This window comes from Prionailurus bengalensis, chromosome D3 (assembly GCF_016509475.1).
Source record: "Prionailurus bengalensis isolate Pbe53 chromosome D3, Fcat_Pben_1.1_paternal_pri, whole genome shotgun sequence".
Taxonomy (NCBI): Eukaryota; Metazoa; Chordata; class Mammalia; order Carnivora; family Felidae; genus Prionailurus; species Prionailurus bengalensis.
Genome location: NC_057356.1, coordinates 68,211,560 through 68,224,327, shown reverse-complemented (window position 1 = coordinate 68,224,327; position 12,768 = coordinate 68,211,560). Strand labels below are relative to the sequence as shown.

Sequence of the window (12,768 nt, the reverse complement as noted above, 5' to 3'; positions counted from 1 at the left end):
TAAATAACCATGAAATGTATTGTGCACAGTTGTTAGGAGGAATGTACGACGGTCCGTGTCAGGAGTTCTGATTCTAGAGGAGCTCTGTAAAAGTTAATTCCCTTCTTTTCCCCTTCTCTGGAATCAGCCTTTTACCATCCTTGGGACACAGGTAAAGTTTTGAACCTGATTCCCTGACAATTTCTGTACAATTTATTCTAATAACTAATACTGATAATTTACAAAGTACTCCAAGGTGCTCAATATGCTCCTTAAGGAGTGTTGTCCATTGGGCAATACTTGCTCACAGCCTTTCTCGTTGGTCATGCCAGCGTATCGATGGGGTGGAAACTTCCCGTTATTATCCCCTTTTTATGGATTGGGAAGCAGAGGCACGAGGACATGAATGATATGCCTTTCTATGTTCCATGGCTGATAAGTAGATGAGTCTGGCAGGAGCCAGTAAATCCTACTACCTATGGTCAGATTTACCTATGATGCAGTTACCTACCAACAAGTATATTGCAAATGAGCCTTACAGAGTTCTCTGGATCTCTGTCCTTATGTGTTACCACACCTTCACCATTCTAAAAGGACTTTTCATTCATTTGGCTTTTAAATTTTTTAAAAATGTTTTAATGTTTATTTATTATTGACAAACAGAGACAGAGCAAGAGTGGGGGAGGGGCAGAGAGAGAGGGAGACACAGCATCTGAAACAGGCTCCAGGCTCTGAGCTGTCAGCACAGAGCCCGTCGTGGGGCTCGAACTCACAGACAGCGAGATCATGACCTGAGCCAAAGTCGGACGCTCAACCGACTGAGCCACCCAGGCGCCCCGGTTTATTAATCTTTTAGTGAGCACCTATTAGGTGTTAAGTGTGTTAGGCACTGAGGACACCAAGCTGGGGAAGGAGCTCAAACCCTTGTGGCAAAAAAATATCAAAGGAACAAAAATGTAGCATAAGAGCTGCTTAAAAATGTTATTATTATTTAAATTTTAGTTAACATACAGTGCATAAGTGGTTTCAGGAGTACTAGCTGCTTTCTTTATTATTTTTTATTTTTTATTTTTTTAAGGTTACATATTTTTTATTTTGTATTTTCCATTTGTGCAGGAAAAACATGCAAACTGACATAATCTGTGGGTATTTTATGACTAGCTGCTTTCTTTAAAAATATTCTATAGTATTACTATTTGCAGACCATTCTCATCCCCATTGTTCTTAAATTTATAAGTTTTGCCTGCATGATTAGACTCAGTAGCACGGAGGCTCACTGTCCAGAACATGGAACCCTTCTCCCACAGCTCATGGCATGGAAAGCCATTCAGTGATCTGCTCTGAGCAACTGTACCCAGAGAAGAGACATTTCTAATTTGGTAGAAAATTCTTTTCTCAAACAAAACACCCTTTCCATGGCTCTAGCTGCCCTCAGCCCCAGAACTGCAGTCCCATCATCTGTTAGCGCCTTGCCATTCCAGAGCTTAGATCCTCCCGGTACTCCCCAAATGCAACCCCATGCTTCTGGCTTAGAAGCTTCACCGTATCAGCTGGGTCAGCAGAACTCCAAATTGCTGAACACCCTTTAATGAAAGGAGAAGAGAGAGACAACCTAATTTGGGAGGGCAATGGCTCTTAGGGCTCGAAGCAAGGGTATGATTTTGCCACTGGAAGCTCTAGCAACTTGGAAGCCTGATATCCTGAATCTAAAAATCTCTTAAGTTTCTGGGACGGACTTCCCTGGACTTCTTATGAACCTTTGAACGGTTTGGGTAAGGTGGTTGTTCAAACTATTGAATGAATGATATTTACTTTGCAGGAAAAGCCAGGCGTCTCTAGCAAGTGAAAGACGATATACAAAACCCCATGTTCCAGATTCCCCTTTCATGTTTGTACCTAGCTGTCCACTGTCACATCCTATTCCAGAGTGTTTCGCCTGTCTTTCGCTATCCCAACGTGGTGCCTTACAATGTGCATTTATTACACGAATGAACGAAGCGATAAAAAATGCCAATGAGCGACACTGGGAAGAAGTGCCGAGCAAGAGGTCCACACATTCTTGTGACTGCTGTAAAGGACGCCATCGAGTATCTCCAACGTGAAAAGACATTACCCAGACAGCAACAGCTCTCCTGCTCTTTCATTAGCCAATGGCCAGAATAGGCACGGGAGGGAGGGATTCGCTTTCTCGACCGTCCTGGCCGCCCCTCTCGGTCCAGGAAAGCTCAGCCCCTGCAGGAACTTGAGGACCGCCAACTTGCCCGCGTCTGATGGAGGAGCCCTTGAGAGAGAACCCGCTGACATCCGAGGGCGGGCAAGGGATCCGAGGGCGGGCAAGGGGTCCGAAGTCCGCCCAGAGGGCGGAGGGGTGAGTGGCAAATATGCAGAGAGAAAAGCCAGTCCCTGCGTGTCCCGGCCCGCTGGTGTCCAGAACGTCTGGCCGAGCGCGGCCTCGCCCGCAACCGCTCCCGCCGTCGCTCGCGGGCGGAGACCTCCTGCCTCTTCCCTGGGATGGGTCCTAAGCGCTGTCTGTCAGTGCTCCGCGCGGCGCGACCCACCTAGACTCTCCCGCCCGTGCTGTAACAGCGGGGGCGGGGCTTGGCGGGACGGGGCGGAGCCAAGCGCTCCGAGGGCCCGTCCCTTGGCTGCGTTGCTGGGCGATTGGATGCTCTGGAAGGCCGCCTTCTAAGGCCGTCCAGGGGAGTGACCGGTGGCCGCTGGCGGGTCCCTGGCGAGCGGGGTGAGGGGTGCGGGGGCTCCGCCCGGCGAGGGGTGGGAGACCCCGCGCCCGAGCGGTCTCTGGGGCGGGGCTTCCCGCCGGGATTTGGGCGCCCTGAAATGGGGCAAGCCCGTAGTTGCTCGTGTCGGAGAGGTGTCTTTCTGACTCGCTGGAATTCCGAGAGCATTTGGGAAACTTCTCGCCCCCACTCTTTACTCCCTACTTTCGAATGGGAAAGCAGTTGCTGAGTTGTTTTATTTCCTCCCCCAACCGGACTCTGTAAAAATAGCCGTGCGCCGGGGCGGGCGAGCCAAGCTCCGCCGCACCGCTGCCCCGGGCCGGGTGTGGACCTAAAAATACCCGGCGGTCGGGAGCCTGCGCTCCGGGTGCGGGCGGGTCCGGCCGGGCCGCAGAGGGCGTCTGGAGACCGGAGAAACGGCGGCCGCCTGGCCCCTCGCCTCGGCCGGGGCTGTCCCTTTAAATCCTGGAGGAGGCAAAGAGAAAAAAGGAAAGAAAGAAAAAAGCCCCGAGCGGATGGTGGCTCTGCCTGGCCCCCCACTCCGCCCCCGCGCCGGGGTCCTGCCAGCCGCCCGCCGCCTCCGCGGGTCCGGGGCGTCCCCCGCCGCGCCGCCCACCGCCACAGTTCCTGTCAAAATAGAAATTCCGCGGAGCCGGGGAGGAGGTCGGGGCGCAGCAAGTGCAAGTGTGGCAGGCGGGGAGGGGGCGCCGCGGAGGGGGCGGGCGCGCGGAGAGGCGACCGTAGACATCCGGGCCCTTTAGCCCCGTGCGCCCCCCGAGCGGGTGGCGCGGGCCGCGCGGGCGCCGGGCGCGGGGCGCGGGGCTGACAGCCGCGGCGCGGGAGGCGGGGCGCGAGGAGGGCGGAGGCGCGGCGCGGGGAGGGAGGAGCTGCCCGCGCGCCCGCCGCCGCCGCCGCCGCCGCCGCCGCCGCTCGGCTCCACACCCGCCGGCGCAGCCCCGCCACGAGACTCTGACAGCGCGCGGCCCGCGCTGCTCGGGCGCACAGGCACGGACGGACCGCGGCGGCGGCGACGGAGGACGCGAGGACCGCGGCCCGGCGCCAAGTGCGGCAGGCGCGCGGGGCTGGCGGCGCGCAGAGGTGAGTGGCTTCGCGCGCCGGGCTCGGGCACCGGCGGCGAGGGTCACGGTCTCTCCCGCACCTCGGCCGCCGAGGCGGGTCAGGGGGTCGCGGGGCTCCCGGAGGGTGGCTCCGCATCGCCGACGCCGGCAAGCCGTGTCGGGGCTGTTGCTAGGAGGCCGGCGGTCCGCGCGCCCCGGGGCGCCGGCGGGGGCAGGGGCGCCCCCAGCGCGGCGGGCAGGAGGCGGGGGGCTGCGGTGGCTATTCAGGGGCTCCGTGCGGCAGCCATGCAACGAGAGGAGGCGGGAGGAGGAGGGAGGGAGGAGGGGAGAGCCAGCGGAGAGCGAGCCAGCGAGCGGGCGCCGCGCCTCCTGGCTGGCACCGCGGCCCGGAGCGAAGTGGCGCGCGGGGCTGGAGGGGAACTTCTGCGGACGCGTGCGGCCCGGGGCTCGGCGGCGCCTCCGGGCCGGGACGGGGCGGGCCCGTCGGCAGCCACAGGTGGTTCCTGCCAAAAGTTTTACCGCACTTCTGCCGGGAAGGCGCCGGAGCATTTTGGAGAGTGACGGTTTCCTGAGACTTCGGCACCCGCACCTCACACTGTCTCATCTTGAAGACGAGAAAGGGGGCTGGAAAGTCTGGGATCCCGCATCTCGCGCCGCCGCTCCCGGGCTTCGTGGCCGTCCCTGCCCGGGGAGGGGGGCGCCCTTGTGGGGACCTCGGGGCTCCCGCGGCTGTCCTTTGGGAAGCCTCGCGAAATGGGCTCACGCGCGCCGTGCCTCGGTGCCTCGGGAAAGTTAGACTGAGGCCAGCCCGCTACCTGTCGCCCACACGGGGCAGCGCGGGGTCTCCTCCTAGGAACCGCGCTCGTCTTCGCTCCTGGCGTGCGTATCTCTTGCTCCTTTGAGATCGAATCGTCTCTGGCCGCTGTGCTGCTTTGTTATTCGGGCTGCTTGTCTGTTTCTTTAGGAGGAGCCAAAGAAAAGGCAAAGCAGCCGCAACTCTCCTTTCCTTTGAAACCAGCTGTGGAGGTTCCTACCCAAACGTAGGCGAGGAGGGTCCAGGGCCGAGGGGAGCCCGGAGTCGGTTGTGTGTGCTCCCTGCCTGGGGAGCTTCACTGCATCCTTGGCAAGGCTCGGGCTGGGATGTCTGGGGTCTCTGAGACACAAAGAGGATGAAGGTGGGAAGAGAGCACCCCTCCGAAGAGGAAGATGTGCCCTGGTCCGCTCTGGGAGAGAGGCTCTGGGAGAGAAGTCCAGCGGTTTGGCCGGCTTCCTCATTGGCCGGTTGTCGAATCCAGGGCATGGAGGTTAGAACCACCCGGGGAGGTCCGGCCTGGGCTGAAAGGAATCTTTATCCCCGGAGTGGGTTTGATACCCACCTGGTGCAAGTCTGCACAGAACTGCGTGAGAGGTGGTTGGAAACACTGAGTCCTTCATTGCCGCTGCCGCTCCCTAGTCCCCGAACCCCACGGAGTCCCTGAGCAGAAAGCGTGCCCTTTGCTTTAAAAAAGGTCACAGAATTTTGAAGCCGAAAGATGTCCTAGAGATATGAGGAACATTCATTTTACAGATGAGCAGACTCAGGCCCAAGGGAAAGTGACCTGTCACAGAGGTTAGAAACCCCGGGGAGACTAGAAATGACATCAGCCTCCCAGACCAGGGTGGAGAGAGTTCCTTGGGCAAGGAAGGCCTTGTAGGGCCCGAGATCAGAAATGCCACCCCACACCCCAAGCCGATCGCGGGCTCATTGTCTGGTACTTTCTGCATCCATGTTTGCCAGCTAATGTGGTATATATTTCCTGTCCTCTGCCCTTGGCTCAAAAAAGAAAAAAAAAAAATCAGGACTATCACTGAAGATTCCAGTCTGACTCTATTCCAACTTTTCCTGCTCCCTCATCACCCCAAATTCCTCAAACTCCTCTGGTAACATAATGCAGCTTGATTGGCCAAGACGAGTTTGCAGCTTGTCTCATTGTGAAGCACCCTCTTTCCGTAGGATGCCAGAACTCTGTTTTCCTGGTAATTAGGTTTTACAGATATTTTTGAAAGGGAGCCCAATTCTGGATCAATTACACTTGGACACAAATGTTGTGCTGTTGTGGATACCAAATGAGAAAGATGGGCTATTATCTGGGGGTGTTGGAATAAATGTTGTTATGAGTGTTTGACACAGCTATTAGACATCAATGAGTGGGTTTTCAGTAAATGTTTTTTACGCCGTATTTTATTGAGCAAACAAAGTGTCTTAATTAAAAAGAACTGGGAGTTGGCCACTTAGATTTTAGCCACTTGTTTCTTAGCAGTGTGTATGAGTGGGAAGGATTTGAATGGTAAACAGACTGATTGTTGAGGGAGCTTCCCCTCCCCAATCAAACTATTCTAGGGCAATGCTCATCCTTTGATATATATTGTCATGTACGTCCAGCAGAACCATATTAAATCAAAATAGGTGTGGGTGCGGCCTGTGTCGATCTGTATTAGTCAGAAGTGACTTGTGAGAGAGAATATTTTGTAAGTTTTATTGCTTTCAAGGGCATGCAGTATCAGGAATTCAAGGCTCACGCAATGCCACCGAGCAGAAGTCTTCTGCTCTCGTGAGCAGATAAGAATCCGTGTCTCCCCAGCTGTGACTGGGGCTCCTGTAGATGAGACCAAGAGCGGGCATCATCATGACAGTCCGGGGTTACATTTGGACAGTGTCTTTCCACTTTCAGTGCATGCTAATGTCAGGGCCATCCCCAGCAGGTGCACAGTTCAGCCCAGCCGTTTGTCTGTCTTACGGACGGGGAAGCTGAGGCAGAGAGAGGAGAGGGTGTTATTCCTACACTTCATGGAGTGCATTAACGTACTCTGGGCCTTCAGCTCAGGGTTTTTCGGAGGTGCTTGGGGTGTAAGAGGCCGCCTGAACATATTGCCCACTACCCCTCTCCAAGCACTGCCATTGCAGAAGGGTGCAGAGGTGTGGTGGGGCTACAGTGACAATTCATGGGAGGCCACTCTCTCTGATGTTCCCCACCCCCGCAGTGGGTGAGCAGTTTCCTCCCTCTTATAGCAGGCTGTGGGAACTTGGGGGAGGAGGGACCAGCTGGCTGAGGCTGGGGCGGGGGTGTGGGATCTGTGCCTGTGTAGGGCTGAAGGAGTCCAGGCTATTTATAACCCCTCCTCTCCTCCTGGGAAGAAGAGACTCAAGGGTCTGGAACCATCTTCAGTGGTGACTTCTCCCCAGGGCAGCTGTGCCTCACTGGAAGAAAACCACCACCCATCTGCATGGTGGGTATTGTTGTGAACTCTGACCCGCATGGAGGGGTCCTGTGGGGCCTCTTGGAACCTCGGCTGCTCTGGGAGTTTTAAGATACAAAGGTTTTCTAGAGCCAGTGTGTGCACTGTTTCTCAGGCTCTGACCCCGCCCCCCTCCCCCCTTTACACAAAACGAGGCTTACCCCAGAAACCTCACAGGGCAGAACTTAAGAATCTGCAAAAGTGGGGGACTTGGCTTTTCTGAATAACGGCCATAACGATTTTTATGTGCGGGGAGATTCTGAAAGCGACGTAGCAGATACGGTTCGCCCTGACCATGAGCTGAAGCAGTTCTGTGTGGTGCTGGCCAGGGAGGTGTGGGGCTTGCACGCAAACTCTCCCTCCTTGCCCACCCCTCCCCTGGACCCCTGTGGTCCCCCTCGCCTTGACCCTCTTCAGACCAACACCTGAGTCCTCTTTTGTCTTCAGGGAAACGGTATCTGTCATGCCACTGGTTACAGCCTCATCCCTGCTACTGGGCATATTTTCCCCCTGGGTTGGTGGAGGGAAGAATGAGGGTGGGTGGTGGAGGAAGCGAGCAAGGCACTGAGCTTGTCTCTCGGTTCAGCCCCTTGCCGTGAATTAATCCTCCCATCAGATCCATTTCAGGGGCTCGCGGCAGGTTTTGCCAGGGAGAGAAGACAAGCGGGGGGCCCTACGTGGAGAGGTGGGTGCCGGGCAGCCCCTGGCCGCGGGTGGTGCCTCCCGAGCCTGGCCCGGGCATCTCTTGCAGGGGGGTCTCCGGGGCGGGGCTTGTGTGTTGCTCATCATCACACCCCCAGCACCCGGCGCCAGTCCTGGGCCCCGCAAATGTTTGCTGAGCGAGTGCTGGGGGGCACTGGTGGGTGGGTGGAGGGCGGTCAGGTTTGCTTCTTCGTTGCCGCCAGCAGCACGCCTTGGCACGGGGAGGCCAAGGAGGCAGAGAATCGGGGTGTGCGTGAGAAGAGCCAGGTTTCCACAGGCATTTTGAGAGCCCTGGGCCAAGCTGATTGGCCATTTCACACGGCCAGAGATGCTGGGAGCAACAGACAGCGATGGAGTCTTTTTCTAGGAGCTGCCAAAGCCCAGTCCGACCTCACAGATCAAGCAGAGTGGGTTTCCTTTTGTCAGGCAGGTGGGCCACTCCTTTGCTTACTCTCTCGTGGGGACCCTGGGGTCCGGCCCCTGCCTGCCTCGGGGACTCCCTCGACTGCCTGTACTCCACCCTGCTGGATCTTCTTTGTTCTGCGAACACATCAAGCCCATGTGTTTCTCCTTGACTCTTCTTTTCATGTGGCGTGTCCTTCCCTCAGAGCTTTCCCCAGTTGCCCGCCATCCCCCCCCCACCCCACCCTGCCCCGCCCCTTGTCATTCAGGTCCCAGCTGAAACAGCACCCCGTCTTACATTCTTCATAGCACCCACCTCTCTCTCGGATATACTCTTGATTTTCCTCTCGTCTCTGGCTTGTCTCTCCCTTTAGAACGTAAGCACCACGAGTACAGGGACCTGGTCTCTTTTGCTCCCCATTGTGTCCTTGGCCCCAGAACAGCACCTGGCGTGTAGCAGTGCCCGAGGAGATAGATGGTGAGTGGGCCTGCCAGTGAGTGCCAGGGGTCTGTGAAGATGAACCATCCGGGGGCCCTGCCCTCTGATCTCTTCAGCCGACGGGCACAAAAACTTGCTCCCCTAGACTCTGATGGTGGCAGGAAGGGAAGATGGCATTCACGAGACACAGGCCGGGAGGGCCACGGCCACCTGGCGTTAGCCCTGACTCGACAAGGCCGGCCGGCTCAGGCAGAGGGGTCTTCTTTGCGATGGTATGTTAGGGGTCCGGAGCCCTGGCAACTGAGCCGCCTCCAGGCCTGGAGCTCCTCTGGCCGGCTTGGCTGCCACCTCTCTCTCTGTTTATTTACTTCTTTGGTGAGCGAGAGTTCCAAGCATAATGCCATCCTTGGAGAGTCAGGAATGTTGTGTTTTTCCACCAGCTCCATTCATTCGCAGTCTCCTCGGAACAGCTGTGGACAGCTGGCTGCCAGCGTGGATGGAGGGAGGGTTTCTCGTCAGGGCCAAGGGGTGCACTCAGCCCTGCAGGAACGGGGGATTTCGTTTGTGTTTCGCACCCTGCTGGTTCCCAAACCCCACTGCCATGGTGCCTGTAAAGACAGATTCATGAGGAAATTAAAAAACTATTAGTGTTCAGTTTACCGCTTCCTTTCTGACTATGAAAGCAATGAGAGTCACGATAGAAACTTTGGAGAATATCGGCATGTGTAACACTTAAACCAAAAACTGTGACAACACCCTAATTTTGGTGCGTTCCTTCTAGTCTTTTTTCCTGTTCCCACCAAAACCCACACGCATGTGTGTGCACGCACACCCCCCCCACACGTATAAATGTATCTTAAGATTAAATGCGGTTTTCTGAAACGTTTAAAACTCATGCCATCTCTTTTTTCAAAAATGTTTATTTATTTGTTTTGAGAGAGAGAGAGAGAGAAAGTGTGTGAGCGAGCGTGCAAACTGGGAGGGGCAGAGAGAGAGGGAGACAGAGCATCCCAAGCAAGCCCTGTGTTGTTAGTGCAGAGCCCCATGCAGGGCTCAATCCCAGGAACCATGAGATCATGAACCGAACCGAAATCAAGAGACTGACTCGTAACTGACGGAGCCACGCAGGTGCTCCAAATTCATGCCGTCTCTTTTTAATTTTTTTTTAATGTTTATTTATTTTTGAGAGAGAGAGAGAGAGAGAGAGAGCGACAGTGTGTGAGCGGGAGTGGGCAGAGAGAGAGGGAGACACAGAATCCAAGGCAGGCCCCAGGCTCTGAGCTGTCAGCACAGAGCCCCACGCGGGGCTCGAACTCACGAACTGCAAGATCACAACCTGAGCCGAAGTCTGACGTTTAACCAACTGAGCCACCCCGGCACCACCCCTCATGCCATCTCTTAATAAACGGAAAGGTTTCTTCTCTTGAGAGTCTGAGCCATTCCCACCGTGAATCCCTGATACTTAGAAGAAAATGTATTTTCCACATTTCCCCACTGGCGGAGAAGATTTCAGTGAGCTTTACCTTCTACGGTTTAAATTAGGAAAACAGTCCCCACCCCCAACACATGGCCAAAGCACTTAGGAAGTTACTGCTCACTCCTTATCTCTCTCCATCACTGTGTGAGGAGAGACATCACCATATCTCCTTACTGAGCATTCTATCACATTTACCAGCGCCATCATGTTCTATAGAAACATATTTTAATAGATGTGTAGCATTCCTTCAAATTACGTATCCTACTTGATTTAACTATTACATGCCTGCAAAAAAACCAGACCCAGTACCCATTCACTAATCATTCCTTGACCTAAAAGTAAAAATAGCAGGACAGTCTTGAGAAGTAAGAGCCCACGTCATTGGATTAGTGTGTTTAGGGCATGAATGTCTGGAGACAGCCTTCGCTCCTTCAGGGGCCCAGGGGCTTTGTCACCATCACCGCCATGTTGCCAAGACCTGGAAGAATGCCCACTGCACTCTAGGTGCTCAGGAAATATTTTGCTGAATGAAGGAAATGCAGAAGCCTTCCTGTGGGAGGAGAGACCATGATTGGGAAGATGAGACCATGTCTGGCCATGTCAGGGCCTCTTTGGGGGGTGAGTTTGGCTGACAAGGGAGGGCAGGGCCCTGGGGGTGAAGGGGTGAGGAAGATCGTCACGTCCTGGGAAGCGGGAAAGGGCAACACGAGAAGCACTTCTCTGACTTACCAGTTTTGGGGGGTTTTTGGAGGAGGTGACGTTTAGGTGCAGTGTTGATATAAGGGGCTAGAGATGCTTAATTCCCTGGAGACAAGAGAGAGAGGGCACCCAGGCAGGAGAGCGGGCTGTGTGGAGCCTCAGAGTTGAGAGAACAAGTCTGTCAGCCCAGCATGAGGGGTGTAGCTCCACCAGGAGCTGGAGGCCCTTCAAAATGGCGGCTCCTCATGAGCCCAGAACCCAGTTCCGGGGAGGATGGGCCCTCGTGGGTCACAGAGCTCCACCCTGCCTCCATGGCCGTACTGCAGGTGGGGACACCGAGGCCTCAAGAAGTTAAGGGACGGTGAGGAGCATGGGTTTTGGAGCTGATCAGACCTGAATCCTGTGGCTTGGCCACTTTTTCTGATCATGTTGGGCATGTTGCATAACGTCTCAAAGCTCTAGTTTCCTCGTCTAGAAAATGTTGAACGCCAGATTCACGGGGTGGATGGGGAAATGAGATGACACGATACAAAGAGGCGTCAGGGCTCCCGACAAAGACTGAGGCGTGTATAACGTGGAAGCCACTGTTATTCATGCGATTGTGAATTCGACTCCAAACCTGAAGGGAGAGGAGGGAAGGCGGAGGATTGGGGCCCCCAAACATCTAAGCCTGTTTTCTTCCTCCTCCCCAAGCTACCACCATACTTCAAGGGGACAAAAATCCCATCTACAGGAAAGATGACCACTGGGAAGCCACTGTTCATGAGGGTAGAATCAATGTCACGTGAGGGGTGCCAGAATCCCTCCCTCCGTCCCTCCCATGGAAGGGGAGATACGCTTGCGAAAATCACCCTGAGGCTTCAGAGGCTCGTTCTCGATGTCACTGGCGGGGGCACATTATTTACTCCTCAACTCCTGGGCATGAGTTGGTCTTTAGAACAGAGACTGGTGGCCACACAGAGAGTGGGACATGGGGCAGGTCAGTTCTGCTGACTGGGAGCTAAATGGGTAACAGCACATGACCTGGCGCGGGGCAGCCTGGTAAAAATATAGCGTGGGTCATCTATGTCATTTTAAGTTTCCCAGTAGCCACATTAAAAAAAAAGAAAAAGTAAAAGGAAGCAGAAGTAAAAAGTGAAAAGGAAATGCATTTAGTTTAACCCAATATATCCAAAGTGTCACCGTTTCTCCATGTGCCCCTTGTCCCATTGCAGGTGCTCAGCGGTCCCCCGGGTCAGCACAGCCAGCCTGGGGCCCAGGTCAGGTGGGCCGGTCTGGGGGGCTGGTGTTACGGGGCAGGGCGGGGGAAGACAGCTGGGTCTCTGGGCAGGAACGAGGGAAAGCCAGTACCTTAGGGAAGAAGCAAAGGCTTGCGGGGCCTGACTTTTGTCCTGGCCCAGTGGCGGGTGTGTTGTGTATGCCTGAGGGAGCCTTCCCACCCATACAGGCCTCAGTTTCTCCATCTGTAAAATGAGCTGACATTACCTCCAAGAACCATTCTTGGCTCTCATTTCCTAAGAGAAAGCCATGGAAAACAGACTTAGCCACTTCCTAACTTGGAAGAGGTTGGAGATGCGGCTTGGAGAGAAAGTTTGGGCGGCAGAGAGATTGTCCAGGCCCCACATTTTCAAGTACGTGGTAGAAAGTTCTGTCTGGACAATTTAGAGAGACACGTAAGCCTCTCTAGCAATGGCCAATATCCTCTCACCACCATTACGTTGCCTTTATTTAAAAGTATGTTCTGGGGACGGAGGGAGCGGAGTGCTAACTATTATTTGTAAAAAGCTACGTATTTTCATCGTCCTTAAATCCTGAAGCGGCTTCTTGTTCCTGGGTCATCCCAGATGGCTGTGAATGGCAGGCATAAAAGAGGGGAGGGGCCCGCAGGAAACATTAGAACAAAAAAGGAAATCTTCCAGCTCTGTCATCAACGGGCACTCGGCCTGTCCAGAGAGGATGTGGGAAGAGGGAGGAAAA

At 54.9% G+C, this 12,768-nt stretch overlaps 1 protein-coding gene across 1 annotated transcript in view; it reads left to right on the top strand.

Moving 5' to 3' along the window:
- The first annotated feature begins 3,605 nt into the window (after positions 1 to 3,605).
- ZBTB7C (zinc finger and BTB domain containing 7C) overlaps positions 3,606 to 12,768 on the top strand; it is a 351,806-nt gene continuing 342,643 nt past the window's right edge. Inside the window, exon 1 of the mRNA XM_043558760.1 lies at positions 3,606 to 3,815. The gene's annotated coding sequence lies outside the window, so the exon portion shown is untranslated. The remainder of the gene's footprint in view (positions 3,816 to 12,768) is intronic.